This window comes from Lupinus angustifolius, chromosome LG07 (genome assembly GCF_001865875.1).
Source record: "Lupinus angustifolius cultivar Tanjil chromosome LG07, LupAngTanjil_v1.0, whole genome shotgun sequence".
Lineage (NCBI taxonomy): Eukaryota > Viridiplantae > Streptophyta > Magnoliopsida > Fabales > Fabaceae > Lupinus > Lupinus angustifolius.
In genome coordinates this window covers 3,121,475-3,135,300 of record NC_032015.1, presented here as the reverse complement: position 1 = coordinate 3,135,300, position 13,826 = coordinate 3,121,475, and the positions used below count along the sequence as shown (strand labels likewise).

The following is a 13,826-nucleotide window of genomic DNA, read 5'->3' as shown; positions in this document are numbered from 1 at the left end:
CAAGCTGATAATGCATATTTGTGTAGAAAATGTGACAAATTGGTTCACAAAGCCAATTTTTTGGCCCTTAGACACATACGGTGCTTTTTGTGCAACACATGTCAGAACCTTACAAGAAGATATCTCATTAGAGCATCATTGGAGGTTGTTCTTCCAGCAACCATAAACTTGGCTGCATTGAACCTTCCTAACAACAATACCCACATAAATTGTCAAAGAATGCAAAAGAGTTATTTCAAGTTTCTCTAGTTTCAATCTTTCTCCTTTCACGATCTTCTTTTCTGGTTTTGTTCCTGGTTGGTAGATATAGAGCTTAGTGAACATCATCTTAGATAAGGAAGTAGTAAAAAATTTCTCAGTATCAAAATTCAAAGAAAAAAGTTGCCAATACAGCAGCTGAGCCATGTTTTAGATTTCTTTAAACTTGAAGAACATGTTGTTAATTATAAATTAAATGAAATATACAATATACAATATCTATTGTTATTGATGATAATATATGGTAGCTAGCAGATATAATTAAATATTACGTATGCCAAGTGTAGTTCATGACATATCATACTGCAAGATTACATGTGCTCACAAAACAACTTAAGTATAAGGCAAATTAACTTGATGTGAACTAATTAAGCATTCGATTAACTTCCATGGTTCCAAATATTGTCTCACAAACATAAAGTGATTCTAAAATACAAGGCAACATTAAACATCAACTTAGACTTCTAACCTTTCCTTTTCTCTATTTTGATTTTATTTTATATGTTCATGATAAAAATTCAAAAATTCAGCTCATTTTAATTAATTGGAAAGTGAAATCATTAATGACTTATTTATATATGAAAAAAAGAAAACTTATAAACTAAGCAATTAATACAAATCTAACTAACTAGTTATTAATTTTCTAACCACCAATCATCTTCTAAAATAATCTCTAAAATTGATTTTTTAGAGGTTATTTTAGAAGATGATTGGTGGTTAGGAAGTTAGTAATTAGTTACTTAGATTTGTATTAATTGCTTGAAAATTATCTATATTGAAATCATCATTATTCATTCCTAGATGCTAAGACTCCTAAGTTTATGTATATATCAATTTGATTTTTGAAAAAAAATTAAAGATAAAAATTCAAGTTAGCATTAAAAAATTGTGAATGTAAGGGAAAAGTAAAAAAAGATAGGTTATAAATTTTTTAAGATAAACTAATTTGACTCACATATTATATTTTTGATCTATTTTGAGTTTTAAATTTTTTTGAAGAATTAATATATATATTGATTCTAAATTTTGGCCAAAGATGTAGGTAAAACTTCTTATAAGATTTTCTACCAACTTAAAGTGATGATAATTAATTTCTTTGGAATTACGAATATATTTTACAATGGGGTAAGAAATTTATGAATGATTTGATTTGTGAGATGGAAGGTAAAAAATAACCAACTCTTATTATACATCTTTAACCAACTCTTGCATTAAAATAACTTAAAAATATATTTTAAAGTGATTTGATTCAATCACATCAAATGAAAAGGATACTGGAAAAGATATTTATTATCCACGGTTCATATTTTTTCCGATTTAAATTGATTGATTTTAAGATCGGAAATGGAGTGGGAATCTTTTTAAACACGCTTGAAGTGACAAATTGCAATAACACTTATATCTTTCCAAATCACGTTTGATTGCGATACTCGAACACTTTCTTCATATTCCTCAATTTCACCATTTCCACAATTTAATTTTTGCACCTTAGGCTCAGATCCTCTCATTCTTCTCTTCTCAATTCGATCAGGTTCGCTTTCTACTTTCTTTCCTTTCCTTTGAACCTTATTTCTTTTCTCTTATGCATTTTATTCCAGGTATTTCGAGGTGATTATTTTGTGTTTGTTCTATGAATCAGTCGTTCTGGTTCTACAACGGTGATTCTGCTAGCTTCGTTTGAATTCCCGTATTGTGTTCTTAGAACAAGTTTTCCGATTCAGTAAATGCTAGTATGTTGCTATTCTTGGTTTTGCTGAAGCTGTTGAAATTTGCGTTTTGTGAGTTGTGGCTTACTACTATATATGATTTGATTTGTTAGAACTAAGCGAATGCGAATTGAGACCAGAGTCTCATGCATGAAAGTTTTGTTGCAATTCTTATCCACTCCTAAAGTACTAGAGTTAGCAGCAGAGATTTAATCTAGATTTTATAGTTATCCACTTATACCATTCATGTATTAATATTATGATTTTACTGGACTGGTTGCATAAGGATTTTCCCTTAATTTGTCTGTTTTGCTAGCTCATTATCAAGACGAGAGGGAAATCTGAACATTTGATAAACACTCAGGTATTTCAAAATTTGTTTGGGAGTGGATATTTTACCCTTTTTGGAAAATTTACGTGGTGTGAGGTCATGTATAATAAACTTAACTAGACAAGGCCTATTCTTCAGTTGATTCATTTTGTTTTATCCTTTTAGGTGATTTATTCATTCTCCTTTAGTAAATTTGTGATGAAATTACCAGCCAAAGAAACTCAAAAAGTTAACACGATAAAATTGATCTCCTTACTTAATTGAAATGGGGTTGTATTCAATATAGATATTTTTTGTCCTTTAAACTTTTTCAGCTTGATAGATTCTTATGCATTTGATTAGGTGCAACTACAACAGTATATTTGTTTGCCTTCCCATCCATGTTTGGAGGTCTTGCGAGTCCTAATAGCAGCCTGCACTTGAGGAAGTCTGGAAGCAGACCTGTTATCTATGATCTCAGTAACTTCCTTTATAAGCATACGTCCTATTTTAACTTTTGCATATATGCATCTTCTATCAACAGATCTTATAATAGTGCAATTTCCAGGTGCAAAAGAGGTAGAAAATGGTATTGATGTTGGTTTTTTGCATCTGGGTGCGGCAAATAATTTGAAGGGTTCCACATTACCAATAATGTCACTGCAATAATGCCATCACCTATGCTGTTATGGAGTTTCAAGGTCTTATTTATTTTTTGGGAAGCATTAGGAACTGTTGAAATTACCGGCTTTAGTTACGCAATGAGAAAAATGAATGATCAAAAATAGTAAATTGTATTTGATGATGTGATGATATTTGATTATATGATACAAAAGACATATTACTAGTCCCTATTTATACTAATATTGGACTCCTAATTAAATAAGGAGACAAATCATAAAAGATAAAATAAAGTAACTTCAATCCTTAGATATCTTCTAAGACACTCTAAACAAATCTAAGATATAATCATCATAATATGAGGTATTCTCTCTAATTTATGTATCATCTATAATATAATTTAATATATTTAAGATACTTTCATATGTTCTAATAGTTTCTTGAAAATTTCCTTCTCGAATTTATTGACAGTGTTACTTAAGCAAGCACAAAAGTTTTGGACTTGTCATGGAATAGTTTCATTTCACTCTTGTGGAGTTGCCATTGTATTGGTTATTTTGTAGAGAAAAATATGCAGTTGGTTGATTATTTGTTTACCTTCATTCAAATCCTTCTTTTGGATTGCCTTACATTATTTTAATTATGAATGCAATTTAACTTTAGACCTATTGTGTGGCTTGTACTGCTTTCCCTCCTTTTTTCTTCTGTTCCGGTTCTTCTACCTTTCCAAAATTAATCGAGAGGAATGAACAGGTACTATTGTTCCTTGTCTGGGGCTTCATCTGTTGCAAGGTCAGCCACATTTTCTCCATGCAACATTTTGTTGAACTCTGAGATGCTTATAGTTAATGAATTCAAGGAAGTATTCCCTTAAAATAAGGATTATCATATTTCTGCAATCTTATTGGTTGAATATCAAAATTGCAGATTGGATGGGGTTCTGTCATGAGAATGAGTGCAGACAAGAGGGATTTATTTCTCTACGAGGCATTTTTGTATTATAATCCTCTTCTTCTTGCGGTTAGTTCTTCTTCTCTTTCTCCGGTACAGGGTCTCTCTGTGCACATGTGAGTGTACCTGTTTGCATCTGGAGTCAAGGAGGTTAACATACTTGTCAAAAAAAGTTTCTTTTGAATTCTTCATTAAATCAATGCATTTCATGGCATTTTTATATTTCAGACCTTGATGGTTTGGCTTTGGGGACTCAACCTATGGTTTTTTGCTCATGGTAGTGTCAATTATGCAAAGATATTTGATCTCGATCAAAATCATCTGACTCACCGAGAAATCTGGAAGGTAACAACTATTGCCCTGGTTGCATAAGGATTTTCCCTTAATTTGTCTGTTTTGCTAGCTCATTATCAAGACGAGAGGGAAATCTGAACATTTGATAAACACTCAGGTATTTCAAAATTTGTTTGGGAGTGGATATTTTACCCTTTTTGGAAAATTTACGTGGTGTGAGGTCATGTATAATAAACTTAACTAGACAAGGCCTATTCTTCAGTTGATTCATTTTGTTTTATCCTTTTAGGTGATTTATTCATTCTCCTTTAGTAAATTTGTGATGAAATTACCAGCCAAAGAAACTCAAAAAGTTAACACGATAAAATTGATCTCCTTACTTAATTGAAATGGGGTTGTATTCAATATAGATATTTTTTGTCCTTTAAACTTTTTCAGCTTGATAGATTCTTATGCATTTGATTAGGTGCAACTACAACAGTATATTTGTTTGCCTTCCCATCCATGTTTGGAGGTCTTGCGAGTCCTAATAGCAGCCTGCACTTGAGGAAGTCTGGAAGCAGACCTGTTATCTATGATCTCAGTAACTTCCTTTATAAGCATACGTCCTATTTTAACTTTTGCATATATGCATCTTCTATCAACAGATCTTATAATAGTGCAATTTCCAGGTGCAAAAGAGGTAGAAAATGGTATTGATGTTGGTTTTTTGCATCTGGGTGCGGCAAATAATTTGAAGGGTTCCACATTACCAATAATGTCACTGCAATAATGCCATCACCTATGCTGTTATGGAGTTTCAAGGTCTTATTTATTTTTTGGGAAGCATTAGGAACTGTTGAAATTACCGGCTTTAGTTACGCAATGAGAAAAATGAATGATCAAAAATAGTAAATTGTATTTGATGATGTGATGATATTTGATTATATGATACAAAAGACATATTACTAGTCCCTATTTATACTAATATTGGACTCCTAATTAAATAAGGAGACAAATCATAAAAGATAAAATAAAGTAACTTCAATCCTTAGATATCTTCTAAGACACTCTAAACAAATCTAAGATATAATCATCATAATATGAGGTATTCTCTCTAATTTATGTATCATCTATAATATAATTTAATATATTTAAGATACTTTCATATGTTCTAATAGTTTCTTGAAAATTTCCTTCTCGAATTTATTGACAGTGTTACTTAAGCAAGCACAAAAGTTTTGGACTTGTCATGGAATAGTTTCATTTCACTCTTGTGGAGTTGCCATTGTATTGGTTATTTTGTAGAGAAAAATATGCAGTTGGTTGATTATTTGTTTACCTTCATTCAAATCCTTCTTTTGGATTGCCTTACATTATTTTAATTATGAATGCAATTTAACTTTAGACCTATTGTGTGGCTTGTACTGCTTTCCCTCCTTTTTTCTTCTGTTCCGGTTCTTCTACCTTTCCAAAATTAATCGAGAGGAATGAACAGGTACTATTGTTCCTTGTCTGGGGCTTCATCTGTTGCAAGGTCAGCCACATTTTCTCCATGCAACATTTTGTTGAACTCTGAGATGCTTATAGTTAATGAATTCAAGGAAGTATTCCCTTAAAATAAGGATTATCATATTTCTGCAATCTTATTGGTTGAATATCAAAATTGCAGATTGGATGGGGTTCTGTCATGAGAATGAGTGCAGACAAGAGGGATTTATTTCTCTACGAGGCATTTTTGTATTATAATCCTCTTCTTCTTGCGGTTAGTTCTTCTTCTCTTTCTCCGGTACAGGGTCTCTCTGTGCACATGTGAGTGTACCTGTTTGCATCTGGAGTCAAGGAGGTTAACATACTTGTCAAAAAAAGTTTCTTTTGAATTCTTCATTAAATCAATGCATTTCATGGCATTTTTATATTTCAGACCTTGATGGTTTGGCTTTGGGGACTCAACCTATGGTTTTTTGCTCATGGTAGTGTCAATTATGCAAAGATATTTGATCTCGATCAAAATCATCTGACTCACCGAGAAATCTGGAAGGTAACAACTATTGCCACTCTGCTCAAGGGTTAGGTTTGCTTAAGAATGAAGTTGCACTTGTATTCTTGTCACTCTGTTTTTTGTTTGGCCTTAGGGTTAGGTCTGCTTAAGAATGAAGTTGCACTTGTATTCTTGTCACTCTGTTTTTTGTTTGGCCTTAGGGTTAGGTCTGCTTAAGAATGAAGTTGCACTTGTATTCTTGTCACTCTGTTTTTTGTTTGGCCTTAGGGTTAGGTCTGCTTAAGAATGAAGTTGCACTTGTATTCTTGTCACTCTGTTTTTTGTTTGGCCTTAAATAAACATTGAGCAGAATCTTAATTTTATAGATAAATAAGAAAGCAAAACAAAATCTTGCAGGGTAACTGACCTGGAATGGAACCATTATTCCTTGTCTTTTTACAAAACAAAGGAATCCTAATTCATGTGGACAATAGATAGGAACAGAATGATTATTCCACATATTAAATCTGCTCACAGTGATTTTGTTTTTAGAAGCTTGTTATTTCTACTTTGGTTGTCTGTGATTTCGTCATTAATTACTGTTATTATATTATTAAAGTAGAACATAAAAAATTCATGGATTTCTTCCCACCCTTTTCCCTTTTCTTCAATTTTTTTGACACTTCTGTTTCCTCCACTTTCTAAACATTTCTTGACCTATTTTTTGTTTCATTTTTATGTTCATTGCAGTGGGCCACATGGATGACAATTATTGTTCCAACCAGTATGACAGTGTATCTTTATCTTTATTCTCATGGAGAAGTCCCTTATGCTGCATCACAACCAGTGTAATAGATGCATCTGATCTTCTTAGCTATTGTATACCCTTTTGTTTGCTTGGTTATCCCTTTTTCATTTTAGTACTCCATTATTGTCTTTCCTATCAGTATGCAATTTGATTGTATGTTTGTTTATTGATGATGATTAATGTTCAGCGAAAGACAATAACAATTAGTTTTGATGGATTGGGAATGATTACTTAGGTAGCAGGCTGCTTTTTTCTCACCAATGTGTGATTTTATTGATAATCATGTAGTGTATATAAAGTACACTTCTGTCATTTCCATAGTATCTCTACTTAGAGTGTCCTGAAGAAGGTATCTCAATAGTTTAGCTTTCAGTATTTCTATGGTGGCCAAAGTTCAAATCACATTGGTGTGGGTCTAAGAGGGGAATGGATTACCCTCCTGCCCTTCCTGAAATTCTGTAGCCTGAAATATGATGCACCAAAAAAATATACTTAAGGTGTGATAGGGTCAATTGCTGAATGTGATACCATTAATATTTGGCATCTCCTTTTGTTTTTCTTGTGGTAGGACTTGTAGGGAGAACAATTATTGTTTTTTCTTATTAAGCTTCAAAGTGAATAATTTTAATTCAAATTCCTACCGATTTTTACTGCACAAATTTCTTAATTTGGGATCATTATTGGTTGAAAGGCAGTGCATGCTTGTCTGAATCACCTAAGTTGTTTGGTGTCAAAGCATAAACAAGATATTCAACGTACATTTGCCTATGTTCTTTATGGTTCACCAGTGAAAAATGAAACATTTTCATACAGAGGAAAACTACTGCATCTTATTTTGTTACTTTACCCATATATTTTTGCTGGTTATTTATTTTTGTTTTGTGCTTCTTTTTGGTTTGTTATAATTATGTTGAATTTGACTTGTATTCTTCTGCAGGTTGTCTTGTATGCTGCTGTTGTAATGGTTTTGATATTCCCATTTGACATCTTTCACTTGTCCTCTCGGTTTTACTTCTTAAGGACACTTTGGCGTATTGTCTTCCCATTACAGGCAAGTTTGCTCTTAGTTTTATATATTATGTTATTTATGTTTGTAAATTCCTCCTGTGTCACTTTTGAAATGGAAGACATGGTTCATCAATTTCAGGGCTTTATATTTATGCCATGAGCAAGCAGATGATATAAGCATGAAGATAAAATACTAGATTCATATTTCATGTATGACTTATGTTTATTGTCTGGGTTGATTGGTTGAGTGTCCAGCAAAGTTTCGCAAGCATGCATACAACATCCTCTCCCCTGGGAAGCCATTACAAAAGCATGTGACTGGTGTCACCGAGACATCGACTCACTGCAGTAAATGGGATGCTGCAATGCATATGCTCGTATACATTCTGCTCTAATTGTAATGAAGAGAGGAGAGAAGTGGACAATTTTCTGAATCATAAGTGATTAATTGATAATAACGAACGACCTTTGTTGCCTTTTTCAGGATGGTACCATCAATTGATGAAACCGTTTGAGTACACAACACACTATTACTTGCAGAAATAAATCCCTTGACGAGGCACTGTGTTAACCTTTTCGAATATCTTTCCTTGAAAATAGCTGGGAGTTATTGCATATGTACAATGCTAAACTTATGATACTTAGATGAGAATTATTCATATTCTTTATTTACGAATGTTCTTAAGGCTTTATATTTGGGGTTGAGCCTTACCCTTGATTCATTATTTCCCTTACCAACATATACTTTGAGTAATTTGTTGGAACTGTGTTTCAATTGAACCTGACTTTTTTATCTTCATGAAACAGGTAATATCATTCTCTGATTTTTTCTTGGCAGATATTTTAACTTCCATGGCAAAGGTTTGCTTCCTCACCTGTAATGTTATCTTTGTCTAGAAAAACTGTGTCCTCTTTGATGTTAATCTTTATGATAAAAGATAAATAAACTTAATTAATTATTTTTGTAGATATGTAAGTATTTACTTGTACATATTGCATTATTGAAGATACAGAGGTCTAACACCAACAGTCTGATACACATAACCTGAGAGTTTACAGTTGACATAATATGTTTATCTAAAATTTGTCTATTAATAATGCGCTATCAATGTATTTTGATTAAGATTATCCATTTTATGCAGGTCTTTTCTGATTTGGAGCGTTCAGTATGTAGAATGGTCCACCAACAGGTTTGATTCTGAAAATTGAAGTTCATGTATTCTATTGTGCTGAATCTGAATAGAATTATCAACATTGATGATATTGCTGCCCTGTTACATCCTTCCTGGCTCCTACTGAGTGCAAATCTTTTGTTTACTATTTGTTGCCCATGATTTTCATGTTACTTCCTCATCTTGTATTATCATTAGACATCATGCTATCTTACTGTGAAGACCCAAAACCAACTTATGGTCAAATATTTTAGTGTTTGTCGTTACCTAATCAAGAAAAGAGGGCGGAATCTTGTTAGTGATAAAATCTATTCCTTGGCCTACATCAAACGTCTAACTTTTAGGATGATTGGTTTTAGACATAGTATTAGGGCCTTTTTGATTAAATGGCTAGGGATCCTCATTGCCCCCTCTCTTGTAATCAATTTAAGCTTCAACACAAGGTTCCTCTGCTGTCCCCAACCTTCAGCCATAAAGAGATTTCATGTGATACGAAATGTTATAGATAAAGCCTACTCTTTGGTTTGTACCTATGAACTTAAGTTGCTATAATGACTGGATCCTTTGCAATACAATTATGTAGATGGCAGGCTTGATGTAGCAGAAGGTTAAGCTTTGGAGTAGGATAAAAATTTCAAGATCACCTATTCTTAAACTCCCTTTTTGACTAAAGTCCTGAAGGAACAAAAATCAGAGTCTATAGAGAAACATAACTGTGATGATTTTTTTAAAGCAAGTGATTTTTTAAAAGCAAGTGTTCTCTATTACCCGGATGTAATTAAATGTTCCGACCTTTAAAGATCAGAAATAAGACGGCCAAATACTGGTATGTCTTGTGGAGGTGAAGAAGTCTAATTTGCCGTTGCAATCATCTTTCTTTAACCTGTTTAGTCAATTTAAAAACTTTCTAGATGCATTAAATTTGCAATTATTGGTGTGCTGTTTATGGAAACTCCCTTGACTGTTTGGTTTCCTTTATTCTTAAGGAGAGTAGCCTAATGCCTTCTATTCTCTATTGCGATTTATCTTATTTATTGACAATTAGACTTGTGGACTTCTGTGTATCTGGTTCTTTGTTACAACAAATGCTTTTATAAATATATGTAGGTTGCCACAATTGCTTGGTTGGAAGCTGATTCTGTTTGTGGCAGTCACTCTATTGCAATCCCCTTAGCTCTAGTTTTGCCTTACCTTTTCCGTTTAAATCAATGTTTTCGACAGTACAAAGATACGGGGGAGAAAACTGCTCTTTTGAATGGTTAGAGCTCTTGGTTACTCAAAATATCATTTTCCTTTTCAAAGCTTTTATTGTGTTAGTTATCAAGTAAAAAATCCATGTTTATGGAACATATTTCATTCACTAGCCTATAAACTATCATTGTCAATAGGGCATACATAATTTGAGAATCTAGTGCATGCTTCCATTTATTGTTTTTGGAGATTGCTCTGCTAGCTTATTTTGAAGCAAATATGATATCTGGACTAGCCTTATTGGTTCAATGCAAGTACTACATATTGCTGATCGTAGTTCATAGTATAAAACAAAAAAATTGTGTAGTTTTCGTGATATGCGGCTAGATGTAGAATTCTTATGATATTAGGCAGTTGTTCTGTGTTTTGAAAATTAAAGTATTACAAATTACGAAATGAGATAAGAATATAAGATAAAAATCAATGTTAATGCCTAACTACTCTCGCAATACTTTTTTAACCTTGAGCTGTTTGTGAGAGGGATATTTCAAGAATTTTCATCAATTCATTATTAGATTGTATAAGAGTAATTTTCATTTAATGGTATCGGAACTATTTGAATTGCACACTTCCTTTTGATGTTGGCGTTGTGATTTTGTTTATAATTTGAATTGTTAATACTTTTGATGTGTTTTAACTGATTGCTTTTATATCATAATCATATTTTTAAAACAGATGTAAGTTCTTTTTTACTGCTTTGTAATCACTAATCAGTACACTTTTTTGCTTATGGTTTCAGCATTAAAATACTCCACAGCCGTGCCGGTGATTTTTCTTTCTGCTCTCAAGTATCATGTCGTCCCTGAAAGGTGGACAAACTTATATAGGCCTCTCTGGCTTATGTCAGCTGTTGTGAACTCATTATACTCTTTCTACTGGGATGTGGCCCGAGATTGGGACTTGAGGTATCTAAAATGCTTTATCCTTAATATCTCTGGAACTTGTCTTCTTTCTGACTGCAGAAATATGGATCCCATTGGTCAAAGAGAAGTTATTTTATATCATGGCCAAATACCTTTAAAAATGAAAGAAGTTGCTTTTTATGTTCTCAAAGCACTTTTAGTTTGTGCCACATCAGGACCAATCAAGCCTAAACTAGTGGATTAGGTCCAAGTTCCTTTTGGTTTAGGTTTACATGCTTGGGGTTTGAATTCATGTAGCAACTACATTTTTAATTTTTCTGTAGACAAGTAAGGTTTTTATTGCAACTTCCTTCTTTTACATTTAATCAGACTCCTGACCCCTGATCATGTGATTTGGTGGTCCCAGTTGTTTGCATGAAGTAGGAATGGCAATGGGGCAGATCTAGGTTAGGTTAGTGCTTACCCAAATCCGAATTAAGTGGGTTGAAAACAATGCTCATCCCCGAACCTGACGGGAATCCGTCCGAAACTTATATTTCTATATATAGGTCCTATATATATCTCAAATTTCTATATATATATATGTCTAATTTTGTAATTTTATATACTCAATCGGGTTCCAGGCGAGTTTGGGATAGGGTATCAGTTGTACCGAATCCAAAAGTTGAACTCGGGTAAAACCCAAACCCAATCACATTGGGTTTTCCCATATAATTCGGGGTTGGGTTAGGATGGGTACCTATGAATTCGGTTTTCATTGTCATCCCTAGCATTAAGTAATGTAGAAGCTGTGGGGTTAAATGTTTACAACTCATCTAAATGCAAGCCTAATGACATTTTTCAAGCCATTTTAGATGGTGCTGCAATTCTAGCTATACAGGGCATAAAAGGATATGCTCCGTTTGTTAGATTTGTATTAAAAAAAGTTATTTAGATCCAAATATTGTGTAAATATTTCTTTCTCTTTTGCCAGTGGCTTCACTCGAATATTCATGTTCAGCAAGCCGCATGTGCTTTCACATCTGTTACATGGGAGGAGCTGGGTAAGAATTCATACATGCTAATAGGTTAAATTTCTCAGCCCCCTCCAACAACTAAGATATCAAGTGTCCCTAGCTTAGCTCTTTGCCTGTAAATGAGTTATAAAAATCTGTAGAATGCATCAAAATTTAGCTTAGCCTATATCTAGACAAACCTCTCATGTTTTTTTTGTGCATAATCTTATTTGTGATTTTAACAGCTTTGATGAATATGTAAAATCCCACTTTTAAAAACATAATGGAAATAATGGTATAGAACCAAAATAGCAGACCATATTAACAGTGAGTGTGTCCTAAAGCAGTTTATGTATACAACTGAGATTGCAGGTTTACTTTTGGGTGATTGGGAGCAATCTGGTTTTGCGTTGCACATGGACATACAAGTTGTCTGCACATCTTCGCCATAATCACCTCACTGTGTTCACAATTGCTTCCTTGGAGATCTTCCGCCGCTTCCAGTGGATCTTTTTCCGTATAGAAAATGAGTGGAACAAGATGAATCCCGAAACACACATACAACTCTCTGCAGGTGACATACCAAACGAGGAAGTCCAATTGCTTCAATCCAATAACCACAATGTATAGGCTACAGAACAGCATGATTGATGCCTTGACAGCATCATTTGAGGTATATTTTGGAAAACTTTGATGGAAGAGGTTCTCCATTCCACTTTGTCATTTCAATGGCTTTTTTCATTGAATATAAAATGTCATTCTTTATTCACAGAAATGATAGTTTATTCCATGTAAGCCGCTGGGATGCACCAAGTGGTGAGATATTTGTATATTTTATGAGTTTGTAAGTTCAAATTTCATAGCTTTAAATGTACCAGAGTAGTTTATTCATTGATTACACTGTTCATTTAGTGTACCTCTATGAGAAATATTATCAACACATTCAGTGAATTGTAGGTGGAATCTATTAAGGTTGACTGTAACGCATTCTTCTGTCTGTTAAACAAGACTAGCAGATACCTAATGAGAGGTAAAAACAATTCTGGATAAAATTAAAAGAAAAAGGAGAGCAATGGGAGGAGAAAAGACAAAAGTTAAAATTATTAAGAGATGTTGTACCCACAAAAATAAGTCAATTATTTTTACACTAATGAGCTGCCTAATTTTTATAAAACACTAAATAAATTATTATTTTTCAACAAGTGGTTAATACTTAATAGTTCTAACTGTCTAATTATTCACTCTCTAACCTGGATTTGAAAGCTTATTACAAGTAATCAACAATTTTTTTCCTCCAAACAGTTCAAATAATTGAGTAATCTTGTACGAAAGAGGAAACAATATTACGGAAAGGTTCACAGAAATTACAGACAACAAATGTGAGGACTTTAATTCCCTTAAACATAAACATTGTTTTAAATTTACATGTGAACATATGTCCATGAAATTTCAAACATGTTTTAATTTGTAATTTCAAAATAACTTATCTTTATTAGTATTTAAAATTAAAGGACAAGGATCAGTTTATCCATAAATAGTGATAAAATACAGAACTGACAAATTGCAAAATAACTTATTTCTTTAATAGAAAATAGTGATAAAATATATAACTAATGTGACAATGTCTGG

General features: G+C 32.9%; 1 long non-coding RNA gene and 1 pseudogene across 1 annotated transcript; both read left to right on the top strand.

Annotated features, from left to right (window-relative positions):
* Nucleotides 1,808-3,629, top strand: LOC109352471. The gene is made up of 3 exons (XR_002108362.1): nt 1,808-2,328; nt 2,638-2,776; nt 2,843-3,629. It is a non-coding gene; the product is annotated as an uncharacterized LOC109352471 (long non-coding RNA).
* LOC109352470 lies at nt 4,207-13,168 on the top strand (annotated as a pseudogene).